This window comes from Phodopus roborovskii, unplaced genomic scaffold (genome assembly GCF_943737965.1).
Source record: "Phodopus roborovskii unplaced genomic scaffold, PHOROB, whole genome shotgun sequence".
Lineage (NCBI taxonomy): Eukaryota > Metazoa > Chordata > Mammalia > Rodentia > Cricetidae > Phodopus > Phodopus roborovskii.
Window position 1 is genome coordinate 157,369 of NW_026126033.1, and position 23,113 is coordinate 180,481.

General features: G+C 37.4%; 1 pseudogene; it reads right to left on the bottom strand.

The window, feature by feature from the left end:
• Window positions 1-20,803: 20,803 nt before the first annotated feature.
• Window positions 20,804-21,133, bottom strand: LOC127218318 (60S ribosomal protein L37a-like; annotated as a pseudogene).
• Window positions 21,134-23,113: the final 1,980 nt, after the last annotated feature.

The following is a 23,113-nucleotide window of genomic DNA, read 5'->3' on the forward strand; positions in this document are numbered from 1 at the left end:
CTGTTATCCCTGATCTCTCCAAGACCTCTATCATGAAAGTTGTTGGATTTTCTCAAAGGCTTTTTCAGCATCCAGTGAGATGATTACATTGATTTTCTTTTTCAGTTTGTTCATATGGTAGATCACATTGATAGATTTTCATATGTTCACCTGTCCCTGTAACCCAGGGATGAAGCCTATTTAGTCATGTTGGATGATTTCTCTGATGTGTTCTTGGATTCAATTTTCCAGTACTTTATTGAGTATTTTTGCATCAATATTCATGAGGGATATTGGTCTGTAGTTCTCTTTTTTGTTGTGTCTTCTCTTGGCTTAGTTACCAAGGTATTTGTGGCCTTGCATAAGGAGCTTGGTAATGAACATTCTACTTCTATAGTGTGAAACAATTTGTGGAGTTATGTTATTAGCTTTAGCTGGAATTTATGGTAGAATTCAGCACTGAAGCCATCTGGCCCTGGACTGTTTTGGTTGGGAGGCTTCCAATGACTGCCTCTATTTCAGTAGGGATTATAAATATTTTTAAAGTGCTCATCTGTTCTTGATTTAATTTTAGTTAGTGAGAGTTATTGAGACATTTTTCCATTTACTTGAGTTTTTAAATTTTATGGAGCATATGGCTTCAATGTATGACCTGAAAATTGTCTGGATTGCCCCAGTGTCGGTTGTTATGTCTCCTTTCTTGTTTCTGATTTTGTTATTTTGTGTATTCTCTCTCTGCTTTTGTGTTACTTTGGTTAAAGATTTGTCTATCTTGTTCATTTCCTCAAAAAGTGAACTCTTTATTGCATTGATTTTTGTATTGTTTCCAGGATTCTACTTTATTGATTTCAGCCCTCAAATTATTTCCTTGCTACTATACCTCTGGGGTGAGTTTGCTTCTTTTTGTTCTAGGGCTTTCAGTTTTGCTGTTAATTCTCTAATGTGACTATTCTCAGTTTTCTTCATATGGGCACTTAGCGCAATGAACTTCCCTCATGGCACTCTTTCAAGGTGTCCGATAAGTTCGCATATGTTGTGTCCTCATTCTTGTTGAATTCTAGGAAGTTCTCCATTTCTTTCAATATTTCTTCTGTGATCCAGGTGCAATTGTGCATTGTTCAGTTTCTGTGAATTTGTAGGATTTCTGCGAGGTGTGTTGTTGTTGAATTCTAGCTTGAAAGCATGATGGTCTGATAAAATACAGGGGACTATTCCATTTTTTTGTATCTGTTGAGGTTTGTTATGCTGCCGATTATGTGGTCGATTTTAGGGAAGGTACCATGTGGAGCAGAGAGGAAGGTACATTCATTTGTGTTTGGTTGGAATATTCTATAGATGACTGCTAAACCCAATTGTGACATAACTTCTGTTAGTTCTTCTGTTTATTTGTTAAGTTTGTGTCTGGTGAAAATGTCTAGTGGTGAGATTGGGGTGTTGAATTCTCACACTGTGAGTATGTGAGGTTTTATGTAGTGCTTCTCTTACAAATGTGGGTGCCTTTGTATTTGGGATATATATGTCCAGTATTAAGATTTTGTGCTGATGGGTTTCTCTACGATGAATACAAAATGACTTTCTTCATCTGTTTTGATTGATTTTGGTTAAAAATCTAACTTATTAGATATTAGGAGAGACACACCTGCTTGCTTCTTGGGTCCATTTGATTAGAAGTTCTTTTCACTACCCTTTGCTATGGGTTAATGTTTGCTTTTGAAGCTTATCTGTGTTTCTTGTATTCAGCAGAAGGATGGATTCTGTCCTGCTATCCATTCTTTTAGCCTGTGTCATTTTATATGTGCTTTAAGACCATTAATGTTGAGGGAAAGTAAGGACCATTGATTGTTAATGCTTGTTTGCTTTAGATATTTTTTGGCCATGGTATTCTGAATATATTTGCCCTGTTTTTAAGTTGGGCTCTGATGAATTGGGATCATCTATTTCCTATGACTTCATGAGCCTAGATAACTTCCTTGTGTTTGAGTTTTCTTTACAGAAGTTTCTGTAGGCCTGGATATGTAGATATGTATTGTGAAAATCTGGCTGGTTCTTTTTTTCTGTCTATAGTGATTGGGAGTTTTGCTGGCATAGTATCCTGGGGTGGCATCCATGGACTTTTAGCACTTTTAGAACCACATATCCAGGATCTACGGTCCTTGAGAGATTCCATGGAAAAGTCCAGTGTAATTTTGACTAGTCTGCCTTTATATGTTGCTTAGTCTTTTTTCTTTGCTGCTCTTAAATTTCTTTCTTCATTCATATGTTTGATTGTATGTGTCCAGGGGTTCTTTTTCTTTGGTCCAGTTTATTTGTTGTTCGATATACTTCTTGTATTTTCATGGACATATCCTTTGCAACTTGGGTAAGTTTTCTTCAATAATTTTGTTGAACATGATTTCTGCCCGTTTGAGCTGGGCTTTTTCAAGTTATCTATATTAGTGATAGGGTTGGCATTTTCACAGTGTCCAACATTTCTTGGGTGTTTTCTGTTAAGGAATTGTTGGAGTTAGATTTTCTTTGGACAATGAATCATTTCCTCCTGTTTATCTTCAGTGCCCAAGTTTCTCTCTTATATCTCTTGGGTTTTTGTTGGTTATGCTTGCATGTATAGTTCTTATCATTTGTGCAATTTTTCTATTTCCAGCATTCCCTCAGTTTGTGTTTTCTTGAATGTCTCTATTTCAGTTTTCAGGTTTTGAACTGTTGGAATTATTTCCTTCATCTGTTTTTTTTTTTTTTTTTTCTTGACTTTTCTTACTTTCTTTAAGAAATTTGTTCATCTTTTCCATTTTTTTTTTTGTATGTTTTCCCTTTCATTTCTCTAAGGGATTTTCTCGTACAGTCTCTGAGTGCCTCTGTCATTTTTATGACAATATTTTCTAAGTCCTCCTCTTCTGCTTCATCTGCTTTCATGTCTTCAGGTCTAATAGTTGGTGTAGATTCCCTAAATTCTGATGACTTCCTTCTTGTCTTTCTATTGTTAGGTGTTTTCTTGTATTGTCACCTTACCTTCACTTCCTCCAATGGGTACATGTGGGATTTCTCTCCTGTTTATGCTAGTCCCCCAGTGGGCTTAAGTGTGTCAGGAGTTTGATGTCTGTATCTTTGGGTGGTCCAAACTCTCTAGGAGCTTACCTCTCAGGAAGGGGCCTGGCAATTCGGGTCAATGATCAGGTAGGCAGGGACTCAGTTGTCCAGCATGGATAGTCTGGTCTCCGGCAGAGGCCTGGCTATTTAGGTATCAGGCAGAGGTTAGGCGATGGGGTTCAAAGATTAGGCAGGAGGGGACTTGAAGTGGTTTAGTGTGCTCAGAATAGATCCAGGAAGTTCCCTGGAGGTAGCGGGATTGTTGGACCTGCTCTGTGGTCCAGTGCTCAATGAGAGCAGTGGGACAGTGGCCTAGTTAGGGCACAGGTTGGGGTGAGGGCAGATTCTGGGTGGGTGGTTTTGTCGATCAGAGTTCTCGGAGTGTTCTCAATGGCTTCTGGATGTAGGTGGGAGCTACATTCAGGGATACCCAGGAAGTTTCCAGGGAAGTGTATGGGAGGGGTTGGACCTGAACTGGTCCCAGATTCACCTCCAGCAGATTCCCGGTGTTAGGGGCCAAAGATCAGGTAGGCGGGGACTCAGGGTGGTCCTGCATGGATAGGCATTCTGGGAGAGGCCTGTAACTCCAGCAGAGGTCAGGAGATGGGGGTCACTGGAAGAGGCATGGTGATGGGGGTGAAAAAAGATTAAGTGCAGATTCTCAACCTGTTTTTAGTTGTGAAGTTATATGCCATCATGCTCTAGACATTTGAGATTTTATAGATATAGTTTCAAAATCTATTATTTATTTCAAGCTGGAAGCTTGTGCTTTGGAAAGAAACGTCAATGAATTAAAGATAAAAAATGCTCTGATGAGACAAAAGTAAGTATTCATAAGAATACTTTATTTGAAATATTTTCTTCATTGTGTAATGCTTGTATATATATAATTTTTTAAAAAAATGTAGTAAATTTCATAATGTTATAAAATATCTGGTCAGTTTTAGTACTATGAAGTTTAATTTGTGTGAAATACTTTTCTTTGGTTAGTTCAGGGACATTTCAAGATGCTTTTACAAGTCACACTATTAAAAGGGTCAGGTAAAATACATTACAGATTGATGAGTGTAGAAAAAAACAAGAGTGGGCAAAAGAAAGGTTGCCTTTCTGACACTGTGATGCTTTCTTGGAGTACTTCATTCCTAAGTAAATAAAGCTGTTCTATTTCAAGTATAAGAAACAGGAATTAAGTAGCACTTGTTTAAAAGTGGAACACTTAAAGATACAAACTTTAAAAATGCAATAGTCTCATCATTTAGTGGAATTTTAAGTTTTACAAGGGGAAGTGTGGGTAACTCTGAGCAGTTCTTTTCCTTTCAGAGTCAGTTAAAGCCCCTGCCTCAGTTTCCTTAGTCATAAAATGACACATTTCTACTATTTTATCTAGTATGTTCTACTTCATGAATGTATGTATACTCTGTAAGATAGCACTCAACCAAGTACAATTTATAGAAACATCCATTTTTAAACATGAACACCTCTAAGAAGAAGCCAGACTTCCATAAGAAGTGTGGAACTATAGAAATGGATCTGGGCAGATCAGTGGGTGTTCTTTTTTTTTTTTTTTCCAGCAGATTTTGAGCTTGGAACTGCTTTGGAATTGGCCTTTGCCTAAAGTGTGATGTTTCTTTCTGATGAGTAACATAGATATATTTGTTCTTTGTTTGCATACTAACTAAAGCAGGATATTCACCTGATTTGATGAAGACAGCATTTGCCAGAGGTAGTGTTTTTTTAACCCATATTTTAAATACATATCATGTATCCATATATATTGTATATAATAGTTTAGTTTAGTTTAAATTAACATTTTCACCCAACAGTATTTAGGATTTTGTAGTGATGATTTTATTTGAAATTGTTTCATTAACTCTGGGTTTTGGCTTATTAGCATTAATGAAAATGACTGATATCTCACTTTCTCAGTGAAATGTCATGACAGGTCCTTGAAAGGCACGGTGCTATTAATAAGTTACCATTAGTTATTTTTGGGGAGAATGAATGAGAAGTATTTAAGTGGAATAGCATTGTGACTACATATTAACAATACTTTCAGAATTTTTGAATGGTTATTTGAAGTATGAAGCAAATTTCAAAGTATTTATTTAAAAGTTAAGACAAGGTCTAGAGTTTGATGACTGTAATAATCCCAGGGATTATTACAAAGATTATTACAAAGATGTATTTAGTACATCTGCTGGTGATTTACTAAGTTAGCATTTTAATGACTTCCAAAGAACTAATCATTTGCATTGTGCTTTCCAGTTGAAGTGGAATTAAAGAGAAACCTTCATGGGTATGTGCTTGGAGTGGGACAATTATATAGATGATGCCATTATGATGGGTCAACCATGCTTTGATCGTCTCTGTAGACCATTTGTTGGGATGGTACACACTCTATAAGATTTACTGTACATGAAACAGGAATTCCCTGGTGTTTAAGTTCCACTTGTTGCTGATTTTGTTGATTTTTTTTCCTTTGGAAGCATAATCACAAATGGGAATGATTAATTTGTAAAATGATAGTGGTCTCAGTCATCTGGATTACATATTGAATGCATGATAATATTTGTGTCTTTAACTTGAAGTATTCAAAAGTAATTTCTGATTCTTCACAGTATTTTATGAATTTATTTACTGTTATAATCTGAATTTTAGTTGGGCAGTGTTGGTGTATGGCTTTAGTCCTAGAACTTGGGAGTCAAAGACATGCAGATCTCAGATTTTGTGTCTAGCCTGGTCTACAGAGTGATTTCCAGGATAGCCAGAGGTACACACGGAGAGATGCTCTTTCAAAAAACTAAAAATCAAAACAAAATAAAACCTCCCAAACTGTGTGACTATAACATTTCATGGTTGGCCATGACCTATGTGGCTCTGACTTAAATCAAGCACTTTCACATTGCAAATGTTCATGTATGTAGTAGTTCCCCCCACCCCCGGGACCTGGGCCCAACACCACGCTAGCCCTAAATAACACACAGAAATTCTATATTTGATATAATGCTATTGGCCAGATACTAGTTTCTTATTGGCTAGCTCTGTCTTAAGTATTAACCCATTTCTGTTAATCTAAGTATTTCCAAGTGGTTTCATCTTACTGGGAATGGGGCCAGCGTCTGGTCTCCCCAGTCTCTCCATGCTGACTCCTCCTTATTCCTTCCTGGATTCCTCCTTGTCTCCTAGTACTGCCTGTCTTGCTTTCCTATTGAACAACAATACTTTATTCATTAACCTGTATGAGAAACATATTTACAGAGTGACATCTCCCATCAAAGTTGGATTATTGGGAAGTATATGGTCACAAATTTCCAAAAATTGTGTACATTTGAATCATACTCTGAGTCAAACAGGGCAATCATTTTCATTTTCAGGCAATTGGGTATGCATACCCACTTCCAGGCCAGCTAGGGTTACATAATGAAACCATTTCAGAAAACAAAATAAAATGCAACACTAAAAATGACAAGCTAACAAAGAAACACAAAAAGCATATGCACATCATCCTCCGTCAATCCCACAGTGACTCCTAAATAGCACCAGCATCCTTTGCTTAAATTGTGTGGCTATATACAGTAGATAATAGTTTGGCATTGTGTGTGGTTCTGTTGTTTTTTGTTTGGGTTTTATGTAAAATACATCTTGAGAGTTTTGTTATTTACCCAGGTAAAATTTCTCTAGAGCTTGTAGCCTGCCTTCCACATTGCACATATAAAAAATAAGCTCCCTTCCACTCAAAATTATGACCTTCATATTTGAAAAATCAGAATTGTTTTTTGTATGAACAGGTAACTCAGCTTTTTAAAGCAAATATTACTTTTGCAGAGGACCTGAGTTCCGTTCCTAGCACACATATTGAATAGCTCAAGGTCCATGTAAACTTTATCTTTAGAGGATCCAACGCCGCTGGCCTCATTGGCCACTGTACCTTGCATGGACATGACCACCATGTTGATAGAAAGGTAGAAAGAAAGAATAAGAGGAAGAAAGAAAGAAAGACACACACACACACACACACACACACACACACACACACGCCAATTTAAAAAGAAAACCTTGAAAATATCAGAATTCTTTACATAGGTGTAAAGATGAGGGAATTCAAGGTGTGAATATTTATATATGCACCTTATCCTGTTATTTTAATAAACATCTAATTTGTTGAAAACCTTCAAAAACACCATGCTCTGTTGAAATCTGTGTAGTGTTCAGGGCACATATTAGGCATAAGCTGACAGACAGTAGGATAACACGATGAGAGCTGTTGAATGTGATTCTGACTTATGGTTCAGCTAATTGGATCTGCATTTAAGACTGCTGTTATTGTCATTGTCACTATTATTATTATTATTATTATTATTATTATTTTCTTTTAGATGTCGATCCCAGTTCCCTCCCTCTCCCTCCCTCCCTACCTCTTACACTCTCTCCCTGTTCACTTGTACCCTCCACTCCCATCCCCCACCCCAATTCCACATGTAGGGCAATGCCATACAGGGGGGTCATGTAAATCTGTCAAGTCATTTGAAGTAGGGACTAGGACTTCTTTCCTGTCTCTAGGTTAAGGGAGTGCCCTCCATGGGAATGTGGGTCTCAGCTAGAAGGACTGTGCAGTCTAAGGGACCTCAGGCAGTGGAACCAGGATGTATTCCTGATGCACAAAAGGACTTTGTACATACAACTGCTGTTTTAATTATTCCAGAGTACTCCCCATATGGTCCCTATATACTGTGCTGACCTTCACTGAAAGGAGATATTCTCTCTCCTCCAACTGTGTTGGAGGGTCTATTCAGAACCTCACCTTTCCTTCCAGGGGGAGGAGGAGGAAGCATAGTATTTAAACATTTTCATTACTCTAAAATATCCCTTATGTTATCTTTTCATCTCACTTTACCTTTAAAATAATCTGTGAGTAGACATTTGTGAAGTATAGGCACTGCTTTTACTTATATTTCTAGAGAAAATTTTTTGGGTAAATAACACAACTGCTTGTAATTATAGACTTAATTATTTTTTTTAACTGGGTAAATAATGTTAGCCCAGATATGGTAGCACATCCCTTTAATTCTAGCAGTTGGGGTGCAGAAGCATGAGGATCTCTATGAGTGTGAGGTCAGCCTCGTCTACAGAGTGAGTTCCAGGCCATTCTGAGAATTGCTTAGTCTCTAACTCAAAAACAACCAAACAGCAAAGTCCTTTGTAGCTCCTTGTTCTGATTTGTATTCTTCTTCCACACAGTTTAAGGCAGGTGTCCACCCGAAGTATGGAAATTCAGGAATCCAGAGTGCTCTCAATGACACTTTGGGTGTATGTAGCACTCAAAACTTTGTGAATTTTGAAGCATTTCATAGAGCAGATTTTAAATTTTTGATGTTCAACACTTAATGTGTATAGACACACATTCTCTCTCTCTCTCTCTCTCTCTCTATATATATATATATATATATATATATATATATATATATATATGTTCTTCATCCTGTTTGACTCTGCCACCCTTTAGTCCTAAATGAATACACAGATGGTATATTAGGTATACAACAGTTGGCTGGAGGTTGGGCTTCTTATTGACTATCTCTGCCTTAATTATTAACCCATTTCTATAATCATGTATTTCCACCTGGTTTTGGCTTATGGGAGAATTCTCCATCCTGTTACTTCTTAGGTGCACTAAATCACGACATCTCTGCCTGTGTTTCACAGCATTCTCATCACGTAGTCCTGCCTATATTTTCTAGCTGGCCAATCAATCAATCATTATTTTATTCATCAACCAATAAGACAAAATATATACAGAAGGACTTCCCAGATCATATAAAATTGCAAACACAGTGCCAGGCACTTCCAATAAGGAATAATCAACCTACACTGGATAACGAGGAGTTATACTACATAAAACCTTTAAAGAATATATACGATAGAGCAGTGTAACAAGCATTATTGCTTGAAGAAGCCAGATCAGAATGTAGAAATATAATTTGTGTGGGGCATTTTTGTGAGTGCTTAAAGAAAGCAAGGAAAACCAAGAAAAAAATCAAAGAGTTGAAGGAACAGTTGAAGACATGAAAACTGAAATAGAGACAATAAAGAAAACACAAACTGAAGGAATACTGGAATCAAAAAAACTGGGCAAATGATCAGGAACTACAGACTCAAGAAAAACCAACAGAATACAAGAGAGTGAAGAGAGAATCTCAGGGGCTGAAGATAAACTAGAGAAAATATATACATTGACCAAAGAAAATCATAAGTCCAATAAATCCTTAACACAAAACATCCAGGAAATGTAGCACACTGGGTAAAGCAAAAGCTAATAATAATAGTTGTAGAAGAAGGTGAAGAAGCCCAGCTCAAAGGTGTGGAATATATGTTCAACAAAATCGTTGAAGAAAAATTTCCCAATCTGAGTAAGGACTTGCCCATAAAAGCATAAAAAGCAAACCCAACTCCAAATAGACTGGACCAAAGAATAAAGACCCCAAAACACATAGCAATCAATGCACCTAACATACAGAAAAAAAGAAAGAAAATTAAGAGCAGCAGGAGAAAATTTTCAGATAACATATATAGGTAGACTGATCAAAATTACACTTAAATTCTCCATGGAAATTCTCAAGATCAGAACGTCCTGGGTAGATGGTCTACAAGTATGAGAGTCCACAGATGCGTGACAAGGCTACTATACCCAGCAAAACTCTCAATCATTATAGACAGAGGTAACAACATATTTAATGACAGAGCTGGATTTTCACAATGATTATCAAAAATCAAGCCCTATAGAAATTTCTGGAAGGAAAACTGCAACCCAAGGAAGTTAACTATGCTCACAAAGACATAAGTAATAGATAATCCCAATTCACCAAAACCAAGGTTAAAGCATGGATAATATATTCACAATACCACCACTTACAAAAAAATCTAAAACAAACAAGCACTAACAATCAGTGGTCCTTTCTAACCCTCAACATTAATGGTCTTAACTCACATATGAAAATTCACAGGATAAAAGAATGGATACAAAGACAGAATTGATGGTTTTGCTGCATACAAAAAACACATCTAAGTTTCAAAGACAGACATTCCCTCAGGGTAAAGGGTTGGGAGAAGATCTTCCAATGAAGTGGACCCAAGAAGCCAGCAGGTATAGCTATCCTAATATCTAACATGTTATACATCACACCAAAATCAATCAAATGGGATGAAAACAGTCATTTCATATTCATCATAGTAGAAATCCATCAGGACAAATTCTCAATTCTGAACATCTATGCCCAAAATACAAAAGCACCCACATTTGTAAAAGAAACTCTACTAAATCTTGAAGCTCATGTAAAACCTCATCCACTCCTAGTGGGACACTTTAGCACTCCACTCACACCACTAGACAGGACCACCATACAAAAACTTGACAATAAACAAGAACTAACAGAAGCTATGTCTACATTGGGTTTAAGAGACATCTACAGAATATTACAACCAAAAACAAATAATATACCTTCTTCTCAATCCATATTGAACCATCTCTAAAATCAACACATACAAGGCCACATAAACAAAACCTCACCCCATTAAAAAAAAAGAAATTGGAATATTCCTATATATCTTATCATTCCACCATGCTTTAAAGCTAGAATTCAACCACAACACAAATCTCGAAGAAACCCTACAAACTCATGGACACTGAATAATGTCCAATTGGAACATTCCTGGTCAAGAAGATATAAAGAAAGACATGGATGACTTCTTAGAATTCAATGACAATGTGGACACAACATACACAAACTTATGTTAAACTTTGAAAAGATTTCTACGAAGGATGGAAGTTCATTTTATATGAGCCCATATGAAGAAAACTGAGGATAGTCACATTAGAGAATTAATAGCACAGCTAACAGAACAAAAAGCAGCAAACTCACCCCAGAGTAGATGCCAGGGAACAATCAATTCGAGAGAACAAATCAATAGAGACAAGGAAAACGATACAAAACATCAATGCAACAAAGAGTTGTTTTTTTTAAGAAACTCAACCAGATAGACAAATTTTATCCAAACTAACCCAAAAAACACAGAGAGAACACACAAATTAACAAAGTCAGAAACAAAAAGTTGGACATGATAACAGACACTGAGGAAGTCAAGACAATTTTCAGGTTGTACTTTAAAAACCTGTACTCCACAAAATTTGAAAATTCATTGGAAATGGAGAAATTTCTGGATAACTATCACTTACCAAAAGGAAATCAAGAACAGATAAGCAACTTAAACTGACCTATTCCGTCAGTGAATTTTAGGCAGTCAACGAAAGCCTCCCAACAAAATAAGACCGAGGGCCTGTTGGCATTTGTGCAGAATTCTACCAGCAAATGAAAAAGGAACTAATACCAATACTCCTCAAATTGTTTCACACAATAGAGACAAAATATTCATTACCAAACATTTTTTTTTAAGGCCACAATTACCTTGGTACCATTGACACACAAAGACACAACTAAGACAGAGAAGGATAGACCAATATCCCTCATGAACATAGATGCAAAAATACTCAATAAAATACTGGCAAATCAAATCCAAGAACACATCAGAGAAATTATCCAACATGACCAAGTAGGCTTCATCCTTGTGTTGCAGGGATGGGTGAACATACAAAAGTCGATTGATGTAATCTACCATATAAACAAACTGAAAAAAAAACAGGGTTTACTGAAAAACCCTTTTTCACATTCCAATACCCTTACATGATAAAGAGCTTGGAGAGATCAAGGATAACAGGAACATACCTAAACGTCAAACTGAATGGAGAGAACCTTAATGCAATTCCTCTAAAACCAGAAACAACACAAGGCTACCGTCTCTCTCCATATTGCTTCAATATTGTACTTGAAGTTCTAGCTAAAAGAATAAGACAAAAATTGAGATCAAGGGGATACAAATTAGAAAGGAATAAGCCAAACTTTCACTATTTGAAAATATATGACAGTATACATAAGCGACCCAAAAATTTCTATCAGGGAACTCCTACAGCTAATAAACACCTTCAGCAAACTACCACTATACAAGATCAACTCAAAAAAAATCTGTTGCCCTACTATATACAGAGGACAATGGGACTGACATAGAAAACACAGAAACATCACCCTTTACCATAGCTATAAACAACATAAAGTATCTTGGGGTAATTCTTAACTAACAAGTGAAAGACCTATATATCAAGAACTGTTTATTTAAACCAAGAAATTTAAGAAGATACCACAAAATGGAAAGATCTCCCATGCTCTTGGATAGGTAGGATAAGCATAGTAAAAATGGAAATCTTACTAAAAGCAATCTACTGATTGAATGCAATCCCCATTAATATCCGCACAATTCTTCACCGACCATGAAAGGATAATAATCAAATTTATATAGAAAAACAAAACATCCAGGATAGCTAAACCACCCTGTACAACAAAGGAACTTTAGGAGGCATCACCATCCCAGACTTTAATCCCTGACTAGAGCTATATTTGTGAAAACAGCCTAGTATTGGCAGAAAAATATACAAGTAGATCAAAGTAATCAAATCAAAAATCCTGATATTAACCCACACTCCTATGAACACATGATTTTTGACAAAACAGCTAAAAGAATAAAATGGGAGCAGGAAAGCATCCTCAACAAATAGTGCTGGAACAACTGGATGTTAGTGTGTAGAAGACTGCAGATAGACCCATATCTATAGCATTGCACAAAACTCAAATCCAAATGGATCAAGGACATCAACGTATATCCACCCACACTGAATATCTTCGAAGAGAAAGTGGTAGGTACCCTTGAAGAAACTGGTACAGTAGATTCATTCCTGAACATAACTCCGGTAGCACAGACACTGAGATCAACAATTAATAAATGGGACTTCCTCAAGCTGAGAAGCTTCTGTAAGGTAAAGGACACAGTTGACAAGACCAAAAGGCAGCCCACACTGTGGGGAAAGATCTTCACCAACCTTACATCTGACATAGGGCTCATCTCCAAAACATATAAATAACTCAAGAAACTAGTCACCCTAACACCAAATAACTCTATTAAAAATAGAGTATAGAACTGAAGAGAGAATTCTCAATAGAGGAAATAAAAAAGCCTGCAAGACACTTAAGCAAGTGTTCCACATCCTTAGCTATTAGTGACATGCAAAAAACAAACAACTCTGAGATACCATCTTTCTCCTGCAAGAATGGCTAAAATCAGGAACACTAATAAGAACTTACGCTGTAGAGGATGTGGAGAAAGGGGAATACTCCTACGTTGCTGGCGTCTCTCTCTCATGCTGTCTCACTCTCTTTCTTTCTTTTCTCTTGTCTTACCCTCCCCAGGCTAATGCTGGCTTAAAATGCTGGCGTACAGGTAGTTGTGGGTCTGGAGAAAGAGCTGAGAATCCTACATTCTATAGGCAATAGGAAGTCTATTGAAATTCTGGGTGGTATTATGAGCAAACTTGTACAGCCATTTTGGAGAGCTTCATCGCAGTTCCTCAGTAAAAGAGGAATTGGTCTACCACAGGACCTGGCAATCTTACTCGTATTCATATACCCAAATGATCCACATCAATGCAACAAAAAATTGTGTTTAACTATGTTTATAGCAGCATTATTTGTAATAGCAAGAACCTGGAATCATCCTAGATGCCCCTCCAATGAAGAATGGATGAAGAAGATGTGGGACATTTACACAATGGAATACTGCTCTGTGGAAAAAAATAACAATGGAATCTTGAAAATCACAGGCAATTGGATGGTACTTGAAGGAATCCTCCTGAATGAGATAACCTAGTCAACAAAATAAGAACATGGTATGTATTCACTCATATATATATATATATATATATATATATATATATATATATTCGACATAGAGCAAAGGATCACCAGCCTATATTTCATAATGCCAGAGAAACTAGAATACAAAGAGGATTCTAAGAGATTCACACAGATTCCCTCATAGAAGGGGAAAAGAACTAGATCTTCTTAGCGTATTGGGAGCGTGGGAGGTGTGAGTGGAGAGGAGGCCAGAATAAAGAATAGGGGAGGAAAGAAAATCACGTGGGACTAGGAAGATTTAGCCTGGGGAGGGTAAGACAAGAGAAAAGAAAGAAAGAGAGTGAGACAGCATGAGAGAGAGAGAGAGAGAGAGAGAGAGAGAGAGCATAAATGAAACATTTATTTGAAGTGGCTCACTTATAGTTTCAGAGATTCAGTCCATTTTCATCATGGCATATAAAATGCTGGCGTACAGGTAGTTGTGGGTCTGGAGAAAGAGCTTAGAATCCTACATTCTATAGGCAATAGGAAGTCTATTGAAATACTGGGTGGTATTATGAGCATAGGAAAACTTTAAGGTTGCCCACACAGTGTCACCCTCCCTCCAAATGACCATACCCACCCCAAATCCAAGAAAGACAACCCTCCTATCAGTGGCACTCCCTTTGAAAGTATGTGGGCCAGCTACACTTAAATTGTCACTCACTAGCACCAGAATTTTATAATAATATCATTGCAAAATTAATTTTTTTCAACTCTAGGAACCCCCAAAGTCTATAACAGTGTCTCAACAATGTTAGAAAGTTCAATGCTGCTTCTGAGAATCCTTCAATCTCTTAATTGTAATCACCCATGAAAATCAAAATCAAAAAGGAGATCATATACTTCTAACATATAATGGCACATGGTATACATCAACATTCCAAATAAAGAGAAGAGTGAGGAAATACTGGGCCAAGGAAGACCAAGAAACGAATGGGCAAACTCCAAACTTTCCATCTCCATAGATGTCAAAATCCTCTTTAGATCTCCAACTCTATTCAGCTTTGTTGACTGCAAGCCACTTCTTTCTATTGAGCTCGATGCACTCCCTGTTGGCAACTCTCCTCGGCAGATATTCCATGACTCTGTCATCTCTACCATCACATTTCTGTGTACCACATGCATGACTGATGATTGAAAAGGTCAGAACAAGGCATCAGATCCCCTAGAAGTGCAGTTACAGATGACTGTGAGCTGCTGTGTAGTTGCTGGGAATTAAGTACAGGTCCTATGGAAGAGCCAACTGGACCCTTAACATTGAACCCATCTCTCTAGCCCTTTCTTGTGAAAAATTTTAAGCATGACAACTAATGTATGTATTGAAAGTTAGATTTGTTCATTGGTAAGTGTTTCCTATATCTGGCCATAATAAAATTTATTCTCTTTCATAGCTATCATCTCATTGTTCTTAATCCATTTACATATAACCTGTTTTGCTGTAAGGGCTATTATGCAGGCAAATGTCAATGGATTTGTTAAAGCCTACCAGTAAAATAATTTGGGTACTTCTTAATTAGTTATGTGATTTAATCATTTCATATTCAGTAGATTGTATTTGTCAGGACCTCTTCAATTATCACTCACTACACACAAAGCTGGGAAAGATCTACTGTAGGTATTAAATGACATAACATTAAGAAAGAATAAAATTCATAAATTTAAATATTCATGTGTATTTATTGAGTTATATATAAGTGTACTTTTCTCAAAAAATATATGATGTGAACTTAGGGAAAGTTTGGTACATGTAGAAAACAGGTAGTGGATGCTGTATCCTGAGTTACCTGAAAGGGCAAGTTTGCCTGAGAGCCAGCTGGAAAGGTCAGCAGCACACTGCAAAAAGATATCAGTTCTGGAGAAATTTCCATAGGTGTCAGGCTATTTGGGGTATCCTAAGGTGGAGTACAATTGTCCTGTCGAGTTCTTCCCTGTCCCTGCCAGGAGAGTGGAAAATGTGAATGGCATTTGGATCTGGAAATGGTTTCGAAATTAGTGAAAACTGGAAATTAGTGAGAACTAATGAAGTTTTCCCTTTTTTTAATTTTTCTGTCTAGATGGGCCAGTATACTCCAAGTTGGAATCCAGGAAGAATGCCATCAAACAAGACTCTGTGGTGAGAATGGGAATTTGAATTCTACCCATGGATCTGTAACTAGTTTCTTCGTTTTATTAGAATAACGCTAGAGAAACTTTATATCAAAATATTAATACAATATACTTTTAAATTGTGTTAACATTTTCATCCTTGTGTTGTAATGTTCAGGAAATAGTATAAATCACTAGCCAAGTTTTGGTTTTCTTTTTTTAACTGCAATCCCAGCATTTGGGCATGGTGAGGCAGGAGGAAGGTGATTTCAAGGCCACTGTGCTCTATCAAAGAAGTACTTGTCTCAATAAACCACATAGGCTGAGGAAATGGCTTATAAGTTAAGAGTACTGGCTGCTCTCCTAGAGAACCTCACTTTCATTCCTAGTACTTAGTTATGGATCACAACCCTTCTTCACTCTAGTTTCAATTGATCTGTATCCCAATTCTATCCTTCCAGAACACTGAGTGTATTATGAATACAGACATATGTGCATGCAAAACACCCATTCCTGGGGGGGACTAAAAGAAACAGACCATATATGTCTTATTTAAATAAGTACAACTTTTAAATGAACATCAAAATTTCAGTACATTCTGTGCACTATTTCATATTTTCTAACTTCTAATATTATTTGAACCTTAAAAAGTATTTTAGATTTTTTTTACTTTTTTTATTTCATTTTTTTATATAACAAAGTCTATTTAAATGAAAACAAACATTTATAGACAATATTTGGGAATGTGGGCATCATTCTTTCCAAACTACTTCCTGCTGGTAAGGGGTGCAGTCATGGGGGATTCGAAGAAGATTCAGAAATCCTGGCTGTATGCTGTAGGGCTGTTTTGTCCAGCTGTTTTGAATGTAGGATCACCTTGTACTCTGTTTCAGGCGGTCTGGCGTGATCAAACCACATTAGTCTGGAAGAAATCCACATCTTTTCATTTTCTGTGGAAACAAAAATAGAAATCCTTTTCCCCAGTAACATGACCTTCAACTTAAATTTTGAAGTCAAAGCATTTTTAATTTAATGTATTATTTTATATGTCGGTCCCAGTTCCCTCTCCCTTCCTTCCTCCCTCCCTCCATCCCTACCTCCCGCCTTCCCTCCCTTTTACCCTCTCTGCCCTCTCACTTGCACCCTAACCACCCTTCCCTCCCACCCCCACCCCAATTCTATATGTAGGGGAATGCCATTCATTTGGGGTCATGTAGACCTGGCAGGTCATGTGAAGTAGGGACTAGGGCTTCTCTCCTGTCTCTTGGTTAAGGCAGTTATCCCTCCATGGGGGATGTGTTCACAAGGTCCTTTGGTGCACCAGGGATACATCCTGGCTCCACTGTCTGAGGTCTCTTAGACTGCTCAGTCCTTCTGGCTGAGACCCATATTCAGGGGGGCCTGAGTCAGTCCCATGATGGCTTCCCAGCTATCAGTCTAGTGGCCGTTAGCTCCTCCTTGTTCAGGTAAGCTGTCTCTATGCGTTTCTGCCTTATGGTCTTGTCCTCTCCATCTGCATCTTGGTTCAAGTTTGACTCAATGTTTATGTATGGGTGTTTGATCCTGTTTTCAACAGGCATTAGTTGAGGGCTCCATGGAGAAGTTAGTTGTTGATCTCACTCTCTGGGAAGGGCATTTTTGATAGCCTTTCCACGGAAGCTCAAATTGTTAGTTGGGAGCAGTCTTGTAGTTTTCTAGACCTTTCTTTGAGTTCAATTATATCTTCAAACCAATATTGGCTCCTCTTTTATGCTCTCTCTCTCTCTTTCTGTCTCTTGTCTTCTATTCTTAACCATGCTATATCTTCCTGGTCGCACGTTTTTTCCTTTCTTCCCCCTTGTTTTCTCCTAATTTTCTCTCCATTCACTTCCACCATTCCTGCCACTTCCCCTGTGCTCTGGGAGACCAAACAGCATCTTAACCATTTTCATTTTCTGTGTGTTTGATAAATGTGTATGGTTATTTTTTTTCTTTTTCTTAATGATAGGGTTTCAAAGTAGCAATGGTTCCAGTCATGGAAGTCACTCTATTGACAGGGCTAGCCTTGAATTGACAGAGATCCACCTTGCTCTACCACCCGAGTTCTGGGAATCAATCCCTCTAACTCAATTTCCTGGTGTATATCTTGTTTAAAAAGTATTTGTTTTGAACTTCATGAACTATAATTTTTTTGAGAATGAGCTAGGTGTGTTACTACCATGCTTAAAGATTTCTGTTGAGTTCGTAAAATTACTTAGGACAGAAAACATGGACCTCCTCAACCCATGTGGAATACTGAGCCTGTTACCATTCTTGCTTCAACGTAATGGAATGCTTTCTTCTTTGACTGCCACTCCCAGGAAAGGAGCTGTGCATCAAGCCACTGTACAGACTAATGATTGTGAATCTGTTACAGAAAGCAACTTTTCCTAACTCTGGCCCTGCTAAATGCAAAGTGGCTGTCCATGGCTCGACTCCTCCATTGGTGGCCAAGGTTTCAGGCCCTAGAGATCATGGATGCCCTGCCATTCCAAAGAATCCAAGAGGCCAGAATACACCACCACCTCCTCCAGATGCTTGACAGTATGTCCCATCAAAGGGATTTGCAGGCCCAAGGTTTCCTCCAAAGTCCGATAGGTTTTTTAAAAGACCCTTATATGAATAAATATATATCTGTGTGTTCCTTCAAGTTTGGTTCCTGTTACAATGAGAAATACTAGCCAGAAGCAACTTGAGGGAGAAAGGGTTGTCATGGCTCACAGGTCCAGCAGCAAAGAAGTCAAGGTTTCACCTTGAACTACCTTAGGGAATTTTGAATTTTAAATGTACTGTGATAGTTCAGAAGATCAGCAAATTTACAAGCACTTTTTTTCTCCTCAAGGCAGGGTTTTTCTGTAGCTTTTGAGCCTTTCCTAGAATTCACTCTGTAGACCAGGCTAAGCTTGAACTCACAGAGATCCACCTGACTCTGCTTTCCAATTTCGGGATTAAATGCCTGTGCCACCAATACCTAGCTACAAGCAGGTTTCAGGCCAAAATTATGCGTATACCATTTTATAGAAATGTGTACTGAGGCTAATATTTACATTAATTATTTATATTTTGTCTTAAGATTACTGGCTAAAGTGTTTAAAAGTATTTCTTCTAGGTTGTTCTTCCGACATTATCATATTTAAAATCTAAGATCATATTAATTATTTGCTGAATTAATTGAAATTTCTTCTTACACTTATATTTTAAAAGAAAAGTTATTTATTGCTTTTACAGCATACTTTCCCCTTTGGAATCAGAAGTTTCTACACAATAAATCATGTTTTAAAGTAATAGAGATGAACCAGAATAGTTATCCCTGCCTGTTCTCTTTCCTCATATCTATTCTTAACCTTCCAAGAGTACGACATGTATTTTCTTTCAGAAGTTTTGTAGTTGTTCTTGTCATCACAGAAAATTTATTTAGGATGTCATGCCAGGATCACTGATTTCAATGTTACTCTTGAAAGTTTTACTACATTGAAATCTGTTCTACAATATGTCCTGAGTGTATTGAGATCAAGAGTAGCTACTAAGACAGCACAAAGACACCTGAAATTGTTGGTGGTGTTCTTATGAATCCCATGTAGGTAAGAAGTCCACTTTAAATATCAAGATTATTTGTAAGATCAAATATTGTGGTGTGAGTTTTCTTTACCAGTATGGGCTGTAGTTTGTGGTTTACCATGTGTGCCATACAGTATTTCAACCTCCACTGTCCTTTACTCATCTCTTGCAACAGGGTAGAATGTGTACAAACTTTGGGGCTTTCCACTTTCCCTTCTCCCAACTTCTGAGTTCTTCTCCCCACCCTCTCTTTTGAGAAGTAGAAATGAACTCTTTCCAAACTTGATTCTGCCTTCCAAACAATCTGCCCTAGAACCTCCACAAACACAGGAGACCTTACTATGTCTATGGCGGTCATTTCTTCTCATTTTCAGTTCAAGATCACTTTTGTTACTTATGTGATTATATTATTGCTCAAATTGCAGCTTAATGGAAACATATTGTCAGGATAGTATTTTGTAGAAAAGATGATTTAAAAATGAATCTTATGAGTGAATTATTTCCACTTCATTTTATTCTGCATAATGTATTTACTTTGATTATGTCATCCATAATTGTGGAAGGTTTATACAGGCAATATCATAATTGATGTACCTTTAACTCAAAAAGCTGTTTCTTTATACCAGCCAGTTTCCCATAAACCTTTTTCACTAAATTAGTCTTTTCACCTGTGCAAAATATTAGTCCTTCAAAAGAGAAGTTTGTGGGGATGGAGTGATGGTGACTCATTAGTTAAGACTGGAATCTAGTGCATATAAGAGTATATGGTCTTGGTTCCTAACATCCACATGGCAGTTCCAATCCCAAGAAATCCAATGGCCTCTTTTGCCTACAATTTCACAATGTATGTATGTGGTGCTTACCCATACATGTAGTGCACATATATTCATGAAGTACACCAGGCATGCCTGTAGTGTACCAGGCATTCATTGTTGCAAAAGGCATACAGGTAGTGCACTAAGCATGCATGTAGAGCACAGGCATGCATGCAATTCTATGTACAATATGCTTGTCCATGTTATACAGCATGCATGATATGTACCAGCATGTATGTAATGCTCTATACATGTATGTAGTTCATGGTTGTGAGTATATAGTCCAGAGGCATGCAAGTACACAAAATACTTGCATACATAAATTACAGAAAAAAACTAAAAATAACAAAACATAAAATAACATAAAATATTTTTCTTTTTCTTTTTTTTTTCACGTAAATTAGCCCATTTATTAGATTCAGGGGTTCTCAAGCAATGGCATTTCTACTGGTCTTTCAGTTCCTTCAGTCTTCTGATGGCAGACTCCACTGTGACTGCAGAAGTAGTGTTGTACATCCAGGCCCCAACTGCCACTGTATTCATGCAGGAACCACAGTGCCAGATGCCAACAGCTCATCTCTTCATCGTGGTCTTGCTACAGAAGGAGCAAGTGTACTTGGCGTGCTGGCTGATTTCAATTTTCTTCACCATTTTCCGGAGGGAGGCACCATAGCGGGTCCAGTATTTCCCGATGATCCCGACCATCTTGGTGCGTTTAGCCATGTAGCTGGAACCTAAGCCTAAGCCCGGAGAGCACATTTCTCTTTTTTCTTTTTCTTTCTATTTATTTATTTAATTATTTATTTTGAGACATGGGACAGGGTTTTTCTTTGGTTTTAGAGGCGGTCCTGGAACTAGCTCTTGTTCATAATGCTGGTCTCAAGCTCATTTAATCTGCCTGCACCTGCCTCTGCCTCCCAAGTGCAGGGATTACAGGCATGCACCACCACTGCCTAGCCAACATTTGTGGATTTTCTGATTTGAGTATCTTACAAAGTATGCAGCCTACTACTTTTAGTTAGATATAAATGCCCCAAAATAAAGCAATACATTTTAAAACCTTAAATATGTTTTATACTAGAAAGAAAGACAGGATATTGTCTCATGATGAATTTCAGGATTTTCTTTTGTTCACTGACTAATTTTAAGGTTCAAAACCAATGTGTGTGTGTGTGTGTGTGTGTGTGTGTGTATGTGTGTGTGTGTGTGTGTGTGTGTGTGTTTGAGAGACAGATATACAGAGAGAGAGAGCATGCACAAGCAGACACAGGCACACCCAATTTTGTGCTGAATGTATGATAATTAGTTAACAGCTGTAAGATAATTTTTCTCCAGTAGGTTATTTAGAGAGCTCAGGGTCTCAGGCTGACACAGTGAGTGATTCCCCTATATCCTGGAAGTTCTACTGACTGGTTTCTTATATAATCTCTGGTTCTCTCATTTTGACTATCTAGTTATTGATTTGTTTGTTTTAGAGACAGTGTTTTTGTGTGTGTAGCTTTGCTTGTCCAGGAACGTGCTGTGTTGACCAGGCTTGCATTGAATTTGGAGCCATTCCTGTTTCTGCCCATGGAGTGCTGGAATTAAGGGCATGAATCTCTACATCTTTCATTTTATTCTTGATTGTTTTCTGTGGGTTGGGTTGAGAGAGCTGACACCATGTAACTGTCCTCAGGCACCTCTTTCTGTGGTAGGGTGTTGAAGTGTCCTCAGACTGGTGTTCATGTTCTTGGTCTTGCATACTGATAGGAATGGAGGGTGAGACCTAACTAATGAATTTCCCATCAGTGGGTTGAATCAGTGATTTTTCTCTATTCAGTTGGTTTTTGCTTAGATGTCAAGGGACAGCATAAGAACTCATTCTCTTGCTCAGAGCTGTGATAGTGATGAGAATTGTTCCCTAGTGTCATTGGGAAAAGTCAGTGGTCAGGACTTGTTTCTGCTCCAGACAGAAAGCAAAGCCTTGTGTTGAACACATGGTTTCACCCTGTTATGTTTCTACATTTTTACAACATGTATTTCTACCTCATCATTCCCAATTTATTCTTGATTGAGCAGATTTAAAAGAACTTACGACTGTTATTTATTTACAATAAAGTTTTATATTGAAACTTTTGTAATCTTGACATCATTAAATCTCTGTTTCAACCCATTTTGCTTCCTTCTCTTCCTGGACCACTATTTTACCATCTGTTAGCTATTTCTATTCCCAAAATGCTATTACATTTACCGGGCATAAAAGCAAGCATAATTGTTCTATATCTATATATTTAGATATCTATATCTAAAATTTACAATTCAAGAAATCGAACTCATGATTTAAGGGCTAAATCTGGCCTGAAGTAATCACATACTAAATTTCAGTCCTTTTCTCTGTGAATCCTAGAGACCACGTTTTATGCTATGCCATCATATGCTCTTAGCATCAAGACAAGAGACTAAAAACATATTTAGTTTTCCTTACACTTTGGGTAATTGAAGTACTAATGGGAAGGGTGAAAGCTCAAGAAATTGAATTGTGCATTTTTTTTGACCAATACAAATGTATAATCATAGGTTACATGAGTACCATTCTCTGCTTCATCTGCCTTTAAAAACAAAACATAAAAGCAATATATAATCCTTAGAAAGTTAGACAATGGGATATACAATGGAAAGCATCTGTTCAGAAGCAGTGTTAAAAACTCTTCAGAGGATGCTGCCATATGGCTTTTGTCCTTCATCTGCCTTTTTAAATAT